This window comes from Loxodonta africana, chromosome 4 (assembly GCF_030014295.1).
Source record: "Loxodonta africana isolate mLoxAfr1 chromosome 4, mLoxAfr1.hap2, whole genome shotgun sequence".
NCBI lineage: Eukaryota > Metazoa > Chordata > Mammalia > Proboscidea > Elephantidae > Loxodonta > Loxodonta africana.
Window position 1 is genome coordinate 169,466,738 of NC_087345.1, and position 15,950 is coordinate 169,482,687.

Sequence of the window (15,950 nt, forward strand, 5' to 3'; positions counted from 1 at the left end):
GCAACCCTACTGTTAATCAATGCGACTTTTCCATTACCATAAAGTGAAAGCCTGCAAGCAGCCAACGATTGTTGGCTATTCACCTCAAGCAACAGAGGAAGAAGGAGAGTCAGGAATAGGAGGAGAAAATGGAATGTGTGGCTAATTGCCTCCATGCACAACTGCCTCCTTTGCCATGAGACCAGAAGAACTAGATGGTGCCCAGCTACCATTACTGAGCATTTTGATCAAAATTCTATAGAAGAATCCTGATCAAAAGGGTGACAATACTGAACAGAATTTCAAATTTAATGGACTGCAGATATCCCGGAGCCGTGAAGGCTGGACAAATCCCTGAAACTATTGCCCTGAGATAATCTTTAAACCTTAAACCAAAAATGTCACTGAAGCCTTCTTAAAGCCAAACGATAGTTTAGCTTAACTAGTAAAAAATGTCTGCCTTGAGCATTATGCTCTTTTAAGGTCTGTCTATATGGGATCAAATTGACAACAGCAACTCAAAAGATTTGATGGGAACCTTAGGGGGCAGTGAGTTTATGTTAATGGGGAACAACTCAGAAAAGGAGAATGAGAATGGTTGCACAATTTGAAGAATATAATGTCACATGTAGAAATTGTTGAATTGGTGTATGTCTTCCTGTGTATATTCTCAACAATGCAAAATAAAATTATTAAAAAAAATTTTGCTGATCCTGTTGTAGACAATGCAGATATGCATGTAGAGTATCTTTTTTTTTTTTTTTTTTTGGTACTTCACATAACATTTATATCTCTGCAGTGTGAGATATATTCTGAGCACTAATCCACAATACTGCTAGACAGAACTTCTGGTATGGTCCTTTTAATGTCCTCTTTTAAGCTCTTTTTAATCAACTGTTGTTACATATTATAAAGAGAGAGCGCCTCTAGGTTTAAACTTACAGACCATCTTCATCAGAACTGAGTATCTACTCTGTACTCAAAGTTACTTTAAAAGGATTCATTTACTTTTAATCGCTAAAGATTACTCAAAATCAGTATAGCTGCTATTCTTTCACTTAGCAAATATTTATTAAAAAAAATCTAAATAGCAGACACTATATTATAACAATGGTTAATAAGTCAGATATAGTCTCATTCCTTAAAGACTTTACAGACAGACTAAAGTGAGATACTGTCAGTTATAATACAGAAGGATAAGTGTTATGAAAAGGCTTATGGTAGCTCAGGGGTGGGAATTTACCTTTCTATTTTTCTTTTGAGTTGATAGTCTGCTTCTAAATAATGTAAGGTATAACTAAACAATATTTTGAATAGATTTTATTTAAGAACAGCTTTAGATTTACAAAACAATTGAGAAAGTAGTACAGAGAGTTCCCAAATATAAATTTTTTGGAATTCTTTTGCATGGGAGATTTGTCTCTACCACAGCACAGATTCATAGATATTTATTTTATACTTTGGTTCATAATCCAAAAGTATGTTGTTTATTGTATTACTCAAATTGTTCTAGCTTTGGCCGTTGGGTGCTTTTTCAATTGGCTCCTGTGCTTCTTGGACATAACCCTGGCAATGTGGGTTTTTAAAAACACACTTTTGTGATTTCTGGCACTACAAGATGCTCCAGGTTATATCTACTGCTCCAGGTTATATCAGCCATTTCTCCAAGGAGCCCTGATTCCTTTTATTGGAGAAGGGTATTTGTAAAAATGGCATGGGGGGTGATGTCTGACTTCCTCTAACTTCACAAGGGGGAAGGAGAATCAAGATCAACAGCCCAAGGCTGATTCCTATGAGGTGGAGGTCAGAGATGCCCCCTATCCTCCATCTTTACCAATTCTGACACCAACCATCCATCCCATGGCACTCTGTACTGTGCTGAGTTAGATCATTCATTGCAATGACCACACAGAACTCACAGACAATACTCATGATTACGGGGTTTATTAAGGAAGTGATAGGTTACAATTCAGGTTCAGAAATACACAGGATATGGTTCTTCCATCAGGACAGCCTCTTCCCAGCCGTGCTTGCAGGCACACCTCTCCCTGGCCCTCTGCCTCTGCCTCTGCCTCTGCCCAAAGGCACTCGGCTTTCTTACCGCATGGCCAGGAAGCCTATTGTGCGGTCTCTCCTGCCACTGCTTCTCTGCCACCACTTCTCTTCCACCACTTCTCGCCGTCTTCAGGGTTACAGCTTGCTCGGTTTCCTTGGTCCAGGAGCTTCTCAGCACAGGATCCCAGGTCCAAAGGATGTGCTGGCTCCTGGCTGTTTTTCTTTGGTGGTGGTGGGATCTTCTCTTTCCCGGCTCATTTCAAGCCCAGCAGGAAGGCAAAACTGACCAATCCCTTTGGTGGGCCACAATTACCCTATCACGCAGTCCCGCCCCATCACTTGGGTGGCAGTTACAAGACCATGGCTAGAAAGGCCACAAAAAAACCATCCATTGCACCACATGCAGTATTAGAAACGAAGACCTGGTTTTATGAAATACAGGGCACTGGAATAATGTTACCTCATATATCTACATGGTTATCAGAACCTATACCCCTACCCCACCATTTAAAAAAAAAGTATCCATTTGAATATTGAGGTAAACCACCAGAAATCTTAGAATATTTTATTTAGTACAAACATCCATTATGCTCTGAAGGTCAAACAAAGACTCATACATACAGTCCTTCTAAGTACAAATACTAATTCCCAAGGACATTGCATTTGAGATCCATTTTTTTTATTAAGGAAAAGACACATTTTCTTAACATAATATGCACAGAACCCTGCCTACTCTTAGGATAATACTTCTATTATTACAGCAAATAGGCATTCTTCCCTTTGGATGGGGGTCACATTTTGCCCAAACAAAGACCCTGCAGATATTTTGTGGGTGAAGATGGGGCTCATGTGGTGGGCTGAACAATGTCCCCCCAAAGTTATCCACGTTCTAATCCTTGGAACCTGTTGCTATAAGCTGGGATTTGTGTCCAGCTGATTGGAAGGTGGAACAGTGTGACAAACAACCATCCTGGGTTCATGTAGCTCACATATTCCTCAGGTCTTTCTAAGTTTCAGAGGAAGTAAATGCTTGTGTTTTGAAACTTTTTCCCCAAGATTCATTGGGCTTCCTCCAGTTTTAGTAACTTCCGTTTCTGACTGATTCGGTGAGATTTGACTTTTTTTTCAGGATCTATCCCTAAAAAAAAAAAAAAACCTACTTGGGCGTACGATTTAAAAGAAAAAAATAAGAGGATAAGATTTCCAGAGCAAATGTCACTGTATTTTTCAGTTTTGCATCCCAGAAACAAAGAATTGTCATATGAGAAAACAAAGGTGAAAGGTTAGTAAAAGGAATAAGGGAGACTGTATTTAAACAAACAAATTTCAGTTTAGTTAATGTCATCCTGGAACACTTAACAAGCTCAAATGTTTGTTGTAAGAATTAACTGACTGATTAGAAAAAAACTAAGGTGACATTGTATTGCATTGATGTTTTTAAATAAGACAAATCACGTGGAGTCTGTCATGGATTGAATTGTGTCCTCCAAAAATATGTGTAATCCCAGTGTTGTGCAATTGTCCTCCGTTTTGTGGTATTGTGTGTTGTAAATTCTAAACCTCAGGATTAGGGTAGGGTGTATCTTGAGCACAGGGACCCTGGGTCCAGAGGACATGCTCCACTCTTGGCTCTTCTTTCTTGGTGGTAGTGAGGTCCCTCTACTCTTTGCTTGCTTCTCGTTCCTTTTATCTCTTGTAAGATAAAAGGTGTGACTCAAGCAAAGGTGTGATTTGAGTAAGGCTGTGACTTATGTAAGGTAGTAACTTGATTCCACACCTTGATTAAAGGCATGACTCAAGCCAATGCTGTGTTCAAGTCATATACTTGCTTAAGTCACACCTTTTATCTTACAAGAGATAAAAGGAGAGAGAAGCAAACAGAGAGTGGAAGGATCTGACTACTACCAAGATATAAGAGCTGGAAGTGGAGTGCATCCTTTGGACCTGGAATCCCTGCACTGAGAACCTCCTAGACCCAGGGGAAGATTGGTGCCAAGACACATGGAAATCTCCAAGGAATGCTAGGCCTACAGATGTTGAAAGGAGACAAGGACCTTCTCCCAGAGGTGACAGACAGAGAAAACCTTCCCCCAGAGCTGGTGCCCTGAATTTGAACTTCTAGCCTCCTTAACTGTGAGAGAATAAATTTCTGTTTGTTAAAGCCATTGATTTGTGGTATTTCTGTTATAGCAGCACTAGATAACTAAGACAGAGCCATTTTAGGAAAAATTAGAAATTCAGGTAACCAACAGATACGGAAGTATAAGAACAAGCTTATATATTAGTTCTCCCCATTCTTGACCCCAAAACACCTCCCCATAGAAAGACTAAAGAAATAAAATATCGAAGTCAAAATACAAGTCCTGCCAAATATATTCCGCGAACTTCATGGGATTGTTGCTTCAGACATTACAGTTTGGATCAAGTGAAGACAGGCAAGAGAGAGTGACACATCTCTTTTCTTTTTTTGAGAAGGCAGTGCACTTTCCCCACCCCTGCCTCATTCCTCTAGCCAGAGAAAACCACCGCTAACATTTAGGGCTATACTTCAAGACCTTTACTATGATGCATGCATGTATACATGCATGTTTGCAGGTCTCCTCCCCATGTGCACACAGCAAACCAACTCCCCTAGCTTAAACAAGCAGCTTTATTTCTGATTACTTTGCTTTAACAGCTACGGAAATGTGAACATGTTTCCAATATGTACATAAACTCCAAGCACTATGAAAAAAATAATGTGAAACACTTTTCCCCATCACTGTCAGCTGGACCACAAAAACATTTTAGTTATTTTGTTTTTTCAAGTAAGGCAAAACAGTTGATCCTGTAAGAAATAAATCCTGGTCCTAATGAGTTCTTTTTTTTTTTTTTTTAAGGCATCCTTGAGGGGATTTTGACTCATAGCTACCCCATATGACAGAGTAAAATTGCCCCATACAGTTCCCTGGGCTGTAATTTTTATGGGAGCAGATTACCAAGTCTTTCTCCAGCAAAGACACTGGGTAGGTTTGAACAGACATCATATCATGCCACCAGGCTCCTTTCCTAATGAGTAGGTCTTAGGATAACCCATGAAAAATAGACCTGTATTTCTAGTTAAACCACATTTGAGAAGATAAGCTTGGGAGGTACAGGCCTAATTCTGAAGCCAAAAGAGAGTGGGACAACAAAAAAGATTCAACTCCAGCCATGTAATATGGTACACACTGGCTTATTTCCTTGACCCTCTTGTCCAATAGATAAACATCTTTTTTGTTCTTAATACCCCATTTTAGAAGAGCACGATTTGATTGTGTCATTAGGAGGTCTAGGGAGATTTAAGAAAAAGGGTTTCCCTGTCCTTAATTCCTTTAGCTAACTCAGGAAAAGCCTGAAAGAAAAACAGTGCCTGAAGCGGGGTTAGGATTCACTCTAGCAGAGTGCTGATTGTCTCCTAATTTTCATTCTCCCCTTTTCCTGTGGAGAGGGACTCCGTGATTTTTTGTTTAAAACATAACTGACTACTCAGAATAAATCGACACTTGTCAGCCTCCGTTGGTAGGCGTGATGGTTAAGATTGTATGTCAACTTGGCTGGGCCAGGATTCTCAGTGCTTTGGCAGTTGTATAATGTTGTGATCACTTCCCTGTTGAGATTTGATACATGATCACCCCCATGATGGGATCTGCTGTGACTGGTACCAGCAGGGGCAGGGCCTGTGGTGGCTCACCGCCCCCTCAGTCTTCATCTCTCTGCTTTCCGCCCCCTAGTACTTCCTGCTCTCCTTGCTGGAGCTTTTGTTTGTTCTAGATCCTGCAGCTAGCTCCTGTTCGTTTGACCTCCAGTTCTTGGGACTTGAGCTAACAGCTTACCTGTGGCCTTGCCTGCCAATCTTGAGATTCATCAATCTTCACAGCCTGTGAGCAACAGCCCAGCTCTCCAGTCTGCTGATCTTGGGTTCGCCAGCCCCTGCGGCTATGTGAATCGGGAAAGGATTCTTTGTTGCCCAACAGACTTGGGATGTAACAGCCTCTAAAAAAAAGCACATAAGCCATTTCTTTGATATAAATCTCTCTATATATTTATATGCTTTACTGGTTTTGCTTCTTTAGAGAACCCAGCCTAAGACAGTAGGCATGGCCACATGAGTGAGTTAAGGCCAATAGGATGTGAGGGGATGTGATCTATACAACTTCTGGGCTGCGTCCATCCTCTTTTCTTGTATCCTGCTGCTTAGAATGTAAACCTGTTAGGAGAGCAATGCTTTACGGATGGCAGAGCAACAAGGTAGGCATAGCCAGGGCCTCTACATCATCTGGGGAGCCTGAACCTGAACAACCCTTGAACCACCTACCCCTGGACTGCTCAATGAGAAAGAAATAAAGGCCAGTTTGGTTTAAATCATTGTTAATTTAGTTATTTGTTGTATGCATCCAAACTTAAATTCTAACTAATACTTAAATATTTAAGTTTTAACTCATTAGAATCGAATCAAGGTAGCATGTGGTTCTCTCCTTGTCAGTTACTGTATGAAAATCCTTGGAAGTTACATCTCTTTCTACCTGACATCAGGAAACCCAGAAGGCAGGTCCATTGGCTTGTGAATGATGAAAGTTTATGGGATTGGGGCTAGTAGTGGTGTGGCTAACAAACTATAAGGTAGCTCCATGACCCCTTCCTTCTGTTATGTAATAATGTAATTCCCATAGTAAAGGAAGTAAATATAAATGAACTAAACTCATCAAGGAGAGATAGGAAGGATTGAACGAATTCAGCTATGTGCTGGTTATAAGACATGCCTACTCAAGTAATGCTATGCAGAGTTGGAAATTAAAAGAATGGAAAGTATATCCTACACGCATACTAATCAAAAGATAGGCTAAGTTGTTGCTGGGTGGAAATGGCAGGTTCTGCTCGGCATGACTTGATGCAGCCAATAAACAAGAGGCCAAGGTGGGAGATGAGAAGACACCTTTATTTCGTTGTGCAAGTAAAGAAGCAGTTGGGGCTGCTGCCTCCAAGACTGCTTGCAGGCAGCCTGGGGATGTGAGCTTTTACAGACAGCAGACAAGGAAATGCAAATTCACCATGAATATTCAGGATTGACTTTCATACAGGTGCTCAGAGCTTAGGGATGACGAGGTGTTTTCTTTAGACAATGGTTCGATTCTCCAGGACGGAGGAAGGGGTGGATTTTTCTTCATTTTTTTTTTTATTAGGATGCTAAGTCTCCACCCAGAGGTGGGTTGAGGCCACCTATAGCCCGTTTGGTGGTTATCTTGTCAAGGACAATTTGAGAAGAAAGTGCAGCTTATGCTGCTCCGTGTAGGAGGATAAGCCACCAGAGCGAGTGTCTCTTAGAAGGGCTGGGCTCTGAGGCTGCCTGCCACAGTGTGACTATATTAACCCTATGGGGCAGCTCCACTCCATCCTGTAGGATTGCTATGAGTTGGAATTGACTTGATGGCAATGGGTCTATAAGTCAATAATAACAATAAAGAAATATAATATAAAAATCAATAATATAAGTAAATAAAAGGGAACATTACTATAGTTATCCCAGAGATTTAAAAGATGAGATTAATATAAACCAATTTATGCTAATACATTAAAAACCTTAGATAAAATTTTAAAATCTCTGAAAAAATATAAATTCCTAAAACTAAGTCAAGAAGAATTGAAGGTCTGAATAGTCCAAGAGCTATTAAATAAATTGAAAGTAGTTTAAAGTCTTCCCACAAACTCCAGACCCAGATGGTTTTACAGGAAGTTCCACTGAACTTTCAAGAAACAGATCATTCCAGTCTTATAAAAAAAAAAAAAGTAGGAAAAGAGAGAATATATTCCATTGCATTACATAAGGCTAGTAAAATCTTAGAACCAAGCTCAGAAAAAGACAAAACCAGAGATGAAAATTACAGGTACATTTCACACATAAACATATACACAAAAAATTCTTAAAAAGAAAATGAGTGAAAGAAATCCATAGTGCTGCAGTTTCCAAAGCATGATGGAGCCGCTCAGGGTGCCGTGGTGAACTCCCAGTGGCGCTGCAGGACATTTGAAATTTTGAAGGAACCACAGCGGTACTCAACAGCTGCTGAATACCGTGCAAACTACTGTCTCAAAGTAACCCACAGTTTCAACATTACACAAAGCTACATTCCCTTCAGTAATTTCCTATCTTTGCAAAGCAGGGTTTTTGACATTTTCTGTGATAAAAAGCAAGTTCTGCTTGAAGATCAGTATGGAACAGGAAACAAGTTAGTGGCTAGGGGGTGCTGTGGAAAATTACTGAGATACTACACTAGTTGCTGTCTGTCATGGACTGAATTGTGTCCCCTAAAAATGTATGTATTGATTAGGCTAGGCCGTGACTCCCAGTCCTATATGATTGTCCACCATTTTGTCATCATATGTGATTTTCCTATGAGTTGTACTTTCTGCCTCCATGATGCTAAAGAGGTGGGATAGGAGCAGTTATGTTAACGAGGCAGGACTCAATCTAACAAGATTGGATTGTGTCTTGAGCCAATCTCTTTTGAGATATAAAAGAGAGAAGCGAGCCCAGAGACATGGGGACCTCATACCGCCAAAAAAGCAGCACTGGGAGCAGAGTGTGTTCTTTGGACTGGAGGTTCCTGTGCTAAAAAGCTCCCAGACCAAGGGAAGATTGATGACAAAGACCATCCTCCAGAGCCGACAGAGAGAGAAAGCCTTCCCCTGGAGCCCTAAATTTGGACTTGTAGCCTACTAGACTGTGAGAAAATAAATTTCTCTTTGTTAAAGCCATCTACCTATGGTATTTCTGTTACAGCAATACTAGATGACTAAGACACTGTCAGACTGATTTTAACTCATGGTGAGCCCCTGTATGTGTGAGAGTAGAACTGTGCTTCACAGGGTTTTCCTTCTTTCTTTTTTTGCTTTAGGTGAAAGTTTACAGCTCAAGTTAGTTTCTCATACAAAAATTTATACACACATTGTTATGTGACCCTAGTTGCTGTCCCTATAATGTGACAGCACACTCCCCCTTTCCAACCTGGATTTCCTGTGTCTGTTCAACCAGCAACTATCCCTTTCTGCCCTCTCCTCTCGCCTCCGGCAGGAGCTGCCAATTTAGTCTTGTGTATCTACTTGAACTAAGACACAATCTTCATGTGTATTATTTAGATTTATAGTCCAGTCTAGTCTTTGTCTGAAGAGTTGGCTTCCTGAATGGTTTAGTTCAGGAATGATTTAGATCTACTTTTCCAGAAGTCTATCTCCAGGCCTTTCTTCTGAGGTGCCTCTGGGTCAACTCAAGCCTCCAACTTTTCGGTTAGCAGCTGAACTCGTTAACTGTTGTGCAACCCAGGAACTCCTTTCCAAAAATGCATTATGCTATTAATTAGAACTTACGTGACTTCTTTGCCCACTTTCCCCTTCCTCCACCTACCTTCATCCATATTGAGATAATAGGTAGTTTTTCTTTAAAAAGTTGCCCAGAAATTGGTCAGACTTTTGAAGATTGCAGAGAAGAGAAAAAATAATTGAACTGCTGCTCTTTACAGGGTTTTCCAAAATTATCCAAAGAGTGGATAAATAGCTTCGTATCTCATTACCGAGGAAATTGGGAATACCATAATCTAAATGAATACATTTTTTAATTTGGGAATATTTTTACTAGATGTCCTTATGGGGGGTTAGTTTAGGAATTTCATTATTTTTGTGTTATGTGTTATACATTTAAGTTGGAGACGCAACAATGGAATGTTCAGTCCATGCCAACAATTCAGATGTTCACCTCAAATATAGCTTCAGTTTTTTTTTTTAAATCCAGTGTATTTAGGCTGTTGTTTATTAAGAAGGACCGGATAGGCTCTGTTCCGAGCAGATTTGTCAGTAGTTCATTCACTGCCTTTTCCTAGCAGTTCTGAGGCAAATTTATGAATGTGCATATTTTCTGCATCTGTTTGTATTTGGAAGGCTTTTATAAAAGATGACTAGAAAAATAATTTTACCAACATAGAGGACCTGGATGCAATATCAATATATAGTTACATGTGTAGTTTAATTATAATGGTTAGTATTTTTTTTCTGATGCTTTGAATTATTTACAACAGATAATTTTGCTTTTTTTACATTGCATATAAGCTATTTAAAAAATCTTCTGCAAGAAGATATGTATCTTTATATTTCTGAATGCTTCTGAAAATATAGTTGGCTTGAAGATTAGTGAAGAGCTAACCAATTCTCCAATTAGATTGTTTTTGCCTGATACTGACCTGTTTGACTATCATTGAGAATCAATACTTAAAGTAAAATTGGTCACTTTGTTTTCTTTGGAAGTTTGTTTTAATAAGTCTTAAAAGTCTGTTTTCCAGATGGGGTCTTTCCTGTATGGAACACCCTACACTTGTGTTCTTCTCATGCCTGCTGGACGATAGCAGTTCTTCCAGATAGGAGGGTAATCACTCAGAACTCTTGGGGAAAAGACAGGGAATCATGGATCACTCTGTTAAGGACAAGAGATGAACAATCAAAACAAGTAACTTACAAGCATGTATTAATCAATGCTTGATTTTTAACAATATCCCATAGTTAGTGCCCGTGGGTGTGTCAAATTAAGGACTCAGGAGTTTAAACTGGGTTGTAGTCTTCACATGTCACATGTGCCAAATCGCTTTTGATATTTGTCTTTTGATATTTCCTTTTCAACATTCATGTCCTTGCATAATCATAAAGTTTAGAGTTGTATATGCAAATGGATGAAAGAATAAGACAGGCTTCCATTTCCAGCAATCTGGCAAATTAGATAACCTAAACATATCTAACACTGAAGGCAATTAAGAATGTTAGAGAATTTATTAAATCTTTTTGAATGAATGGCTGAGCTGGCAAAAAAAAAAAAAAAAAAAGAAATCCACGGAGCCCCAAAATGAAGTGAAAGTGAGAAATTTGGAAGTAAGCAAGCTCTAAAGCTGCTCTTGTCAAAACTCGGTGATCTTGCCTTTCCTGTTCCTGGTTGTGATGAGGGTATTGGGGACAGGATAAAGTAACCCCTAACCCAACAGAAATAGAGCTCGGGCTCCTAAAGCTGCACCTTCCTTGTGAGGGTAAATCAGATATTAACTTACCACATTGAAGGGGATACAGGGAAATTGGTCTGTTTTGAACTTTGCCCTTATTGGATTAAAAAAAAAAAAAACTCTCCCAAGAATTCTTAACCAGAAGCCAGGCCTTACCTGAGCTGGCAGTCCAAATATGGTAACTTGTGATTAAAAAAAAAAAAAAACTCAAGCAGAAAACTTAATTTAAAAAGATCCAAGTCTGGTAAAGGTGGCAAGAAACTGGCAGAAGCAAACCTATGTCCTTTCTGAGGGAATGAGCTTTAATCCAAGTTTCAAAACATTCTAACAGACAAGATTCCAAAGAACGTGAGTAAAAAATAATAAAAAAACAGTCGATGAAAAAGAGCCAGTAGAGAAAACAGACAGCTGAATCAGATCTGTAAAGATTTCAGGTATTTGAATTATCACATGCAGAGTAAGAAATAAAGACTGAGAAAATAAGCAATTGCATTTTGTAAAAAGAATCAAATAGAACTTTTAGAAGTGAAAAATAGAATAAATTGAATTAAAAAATGCAATAGGTGTGTTCAGTAGCAGATTAAAAAAATTACCCAGTAAAAAATGAGTTAAAGGTGAAGAAGATCTGAAAAATTATTCAGAATGCAGCAGAAATATGCAAAGAGATAGAAAATATAAAAGAGAGTATAAATAAAAGTTAGAATGAGACTAACACATATGTGTTAAAGATCCAGAGGAGGCATGTGGGATAGTGGGAGAAATCTAATATATTCCAAACAGATTTCCAAAAGGAGATAATAGAAAGACTGGGAAGGATATCATTTTCAAAGAGATAATGGCTATAAATTTTCAAGAACTGTTAAAAGGCACTAATCCTCAGATTCGCCAAAAAGTCACATGAGCTATGCTCATCACAATGAAAAATGCAGAACACCAAAGATAAGAGAATAAGCTAAAAATAGGCAGACAGAAATAACATATTAACTACCTAGGAATGGAATGTAGACTTACAGTTGAATTCCTAACATCTATAATGGAAACAAGAAAAGCGGTAAAATATATTTAATTTTATAAAAAAAGTAAACTTTCAAGCAGAGTTGTATACTCGGAGAAATTATCTTTCAAGGGTAGAGGTGAAATAAAGCATTTTCAGTCAAACCAGCATAAGAGAGTTGATGAAAACAGAAGGGCCCTCACTAAAAGAAATTTTGATGGGTATATTTCAGACAAAAGGAGAATGATCCAAGAAGGATGATCTGAAATATAAAAATGGAGAGAAAAATGATTGTTAAACAAACACTGCCAGTATCAACAGTAATAACAATGTCTCATTTGGGCTATAAAAATAAAATAGGACAAAAATTGAGACAGAGGGATGATCAGAGTAATGTTCTAAGGTTCTTATATTACTAAAGAGGAGGGGAAGATATTGGTTACCATTTACTTGTTAAATATACATGTCAAATATCTAGAGAAACCGGTAAAATTAGATAGTGATTAAAAAAAAAACTATCTGAGAGAAAACTTTGATCCATCCAAAAGAAGAAAAAGACACGAAAATGTTGGAAAAACAATGAAAAGACAGGAGAATAGAATGCACAAATTAATATGGCAGAAAAAAATTTAAATGCTGTATATTATTAATCACAATAAATGTAAAGATCCTAGACTCTTTAGTTAAAAGACAAAGATTACTAGATTAGATTTAAAACAACAACAACAAAAAATAGCTATATGCAATTTATAAGAGACACACCTAAAACAAAGGAACACAGAAAGATTGAAAGCAATAAGATAGAAAAAGATATACCAGGCCACTACTAACCTAAAAAAAAATGGTATTGCTATATTCATATCAGATAAAATATATTTTAAGACAAAAAGTATTATTGGTGATAAAGAGGGCCCCTGAATAATAATAAAGATTCAAATCACCAGGAAAATAGAACACTCTATATACCTCTATGCACTTAATAACATAGCCTCTAAATATATGAAACATATATTAAGAAATACAAGGAGAAATTAACAAACCAACCATGATAATAGGAGATTCTAGAACTCATTTCTCAGTAATTGGCTTATTCATTCAACAAATGTTTATTGAGCACCTACTATATACAAGAACTGGGAATAAAATAGTCAAAAATCTCTACCCTCAGGACAGGAAAACTGGTAATGGGGAACACAAGGTTGAGAAGGGGAGAGTGTTGACATGTCATGGGGTTGCCAACCAATGTCACAAAACAATATATGTATTAACTGTTTAATGAGAAACAAATTTACTCTTACAAAATTTCATCTAAAGTACAATTAAAAAAAACAAAGATTACAGCCTTGGAAACCCTATGGGGCAGTTCCACTCTGTCCTATAGGATCTCTGAGTTGGCATCAACTTGAAGGCAATGGGTTTGGTTTTTAAATAGTTTCTACAAGATCATAATTTAATATTTCATAAATAAAATTATACTATTTTCCATTCAAAATGCAAAACCAAAATGGTAAATAAAAAGTTTTGTTAAAAAAAAAACAAGAGTCCTTACCCTCAAAGAAAGTTAATTGTGAGGATAGATTGAGCAGTCAAAGAATTATTAAGGACACAGGAAATTTGAACAGTACAATTAACGATCTTCATCTGCTGAACACTTAGAACATAGTTCTATATCACATGCAAAACATTTATGAAAACTGGCTATCTACTAGGCTCGATGGCACTAGGTTTTACTAGGCTAAAAGTAAACCACACACACACACATACACACACACACAAATCTAAGGATTAGTATCATATAGATCATGTTTTCTGACCACAATGCTATTAAGTTAGAAATAAAAACCAAAATTGTAGAAAACATTTTTTTGTACCACTCAGTAAAGCTAAAGATGTGAATAATCCATGACCCTATGATTATACTCTTAGGTTTCTACTCTTGAAAGACTCTGGAATGTGTGAACCAGAAGACATGTACAAGAATACCATAAAAAAGTGTCATATTTGTTAAAAAAAAAAAAAGTATTGGAAACAGTTTGGAAATAAACATTCATCTGCAAAAAATAGATTGAAAATAATCATGGTCTATTCTTATCATCAGTAAGCATTTATGAAGAATACCTGCACACATCAGCATGTGTCCAAATCTCAGAGGTTTATTTTCATGTTATTTCATATTCTTATCATCAGTAAGCATTTATGAAGAATACCTGCACACATCAGCATGTGTCCAAATCTCAGAGGTTTATTTTCATGTTATTTCATATATACCAAGTTGGAAATTGTGTACTACAAAATGGTACACTACATACTGAGTATGTAAATATGGTAAGAGGTAAAGAAAAGTAACGGAAGGCTACACCCAGAATTCAGGATCTTGAGAAGGGGGTGAAATCAGGGAGGTACTCACAGGACTTTGATAATGTTTGCATCTTTTTACCTGGGTGTGGATGTGCGGTGCGGTAGGCAGAATTCTAAAATGGCACCCATCATCTTTGTGTCCTGGTGTTAAGTCTGTGATTATGGCATGTTACATTGCCAAAGGGATTTTGTAGATGTAATTACGGTTATTCATCTGTTGATTTTGAGTTAATCAAAAGAGAAATTATCCAGGTGGCCTAATCTTATGATATATGAACTCTTTAAAAGGAGAAAGTTTTCTCCGGCTTGTTGCAGAAATGAAGTCAGAGATTCAAAGCATCAGAAGGATTTGACCCGCCATGTGTCAAGGAAACAGGGACTTCAATTCTACAACTGCACGGAACTGAATTTGGTCAGTGACAAGAGTGAGCTTGAAACCATGTCAGACTCTGACCTACAGAACGGTGAGCTAATAATGGATATTGTTTTAAACTGCCAAGTTTGTGGTAATTTGCTGTGCAGCAATAGAAACTAATATATATATATATACACACACATGAGTATTTATAATATTATAGCTATAAAAAAAATACTTCTTACTAATGTTATAAATATCCTTTATTGTGAATTTATTATTTAATAAACTTTTTTCTTTTAAAGAGAAAGCTAGCAATTAATGCTCTTGACTATGTGGGTTTTCGGAACAAGGCAGATGTAACCCAGGGGGACAGTGAACTACACAAAGATTTGACTTAAGGATAAATCATGAGCTATGGGCCATGCCTGAGACCTTTTTTATAATAAGTCTTTTATTAGACTGAAAAAAGTTACCAAGCAAAGATTGTAACGTTGGGCCAAGAATGCGGGCTACTATGTACAGAGACCCAGATTTTGGGAAATACTTCAGTCCTGTTTACTCTCTGTAATGATGTTATTGTTGCATTGAACATAGGGGCTGTAAAGTGATTCTATATGCTAGTTGAAATGCATAAATATTTCTGTTTTGGCATTCTTCTGTACACTGACTGTGAATGTTTTATTATGGTGTGCTTGAATTAAATCCATTACAATCAAAGAAGGCATTTGAATCTGGAGTGGAACTGCTGCCGCTGCCAGTATCCTGAAGCCATCAGACATGGAATTGCCCCTAATAACCTGAGTGAAAAAAAGGACATAAAATTCTGGAGCCATAAGAAGGCAACTCCATTGACTCCTGAAAACATTTTAACAGATGTGGGGTGAATGGCATCAAATAAACGAGACCTAATTTTTTTTAATGTGAGTAATCAGCCACAAGATGGCATTTGAATACTGATGTATTTAAAGTTTGGGACAGTATTATCGCTTAAACATTGCCTATATTAACCTTGTCCCTTTCCCTGTCACTTTCTATCCTATCACCATGTGATAAGATTGCCATGTTTATTTCCTCCCTAGGCTAATGATCATAAAATGTTATTTAGTTCTCAATTTAATTCTTTTATTTTTTTAATCTCTCAGCTTATTTGTCA

General features: G+C 37.6%; 1 pseudogene; it reads left to right on the forward strand.

Annotated features, from left to right (window-relative positions):
- The first annotated feature begins 5,690 nt into the window (after window positions 1-5,690).
- LOC104845956 (translationally-controlled tumor protein-like) overlaps window positions 5,691-15,950 on the forward strand; it is a 31,094-nt pseudogene continuing 20,834 nt past the window's right edge.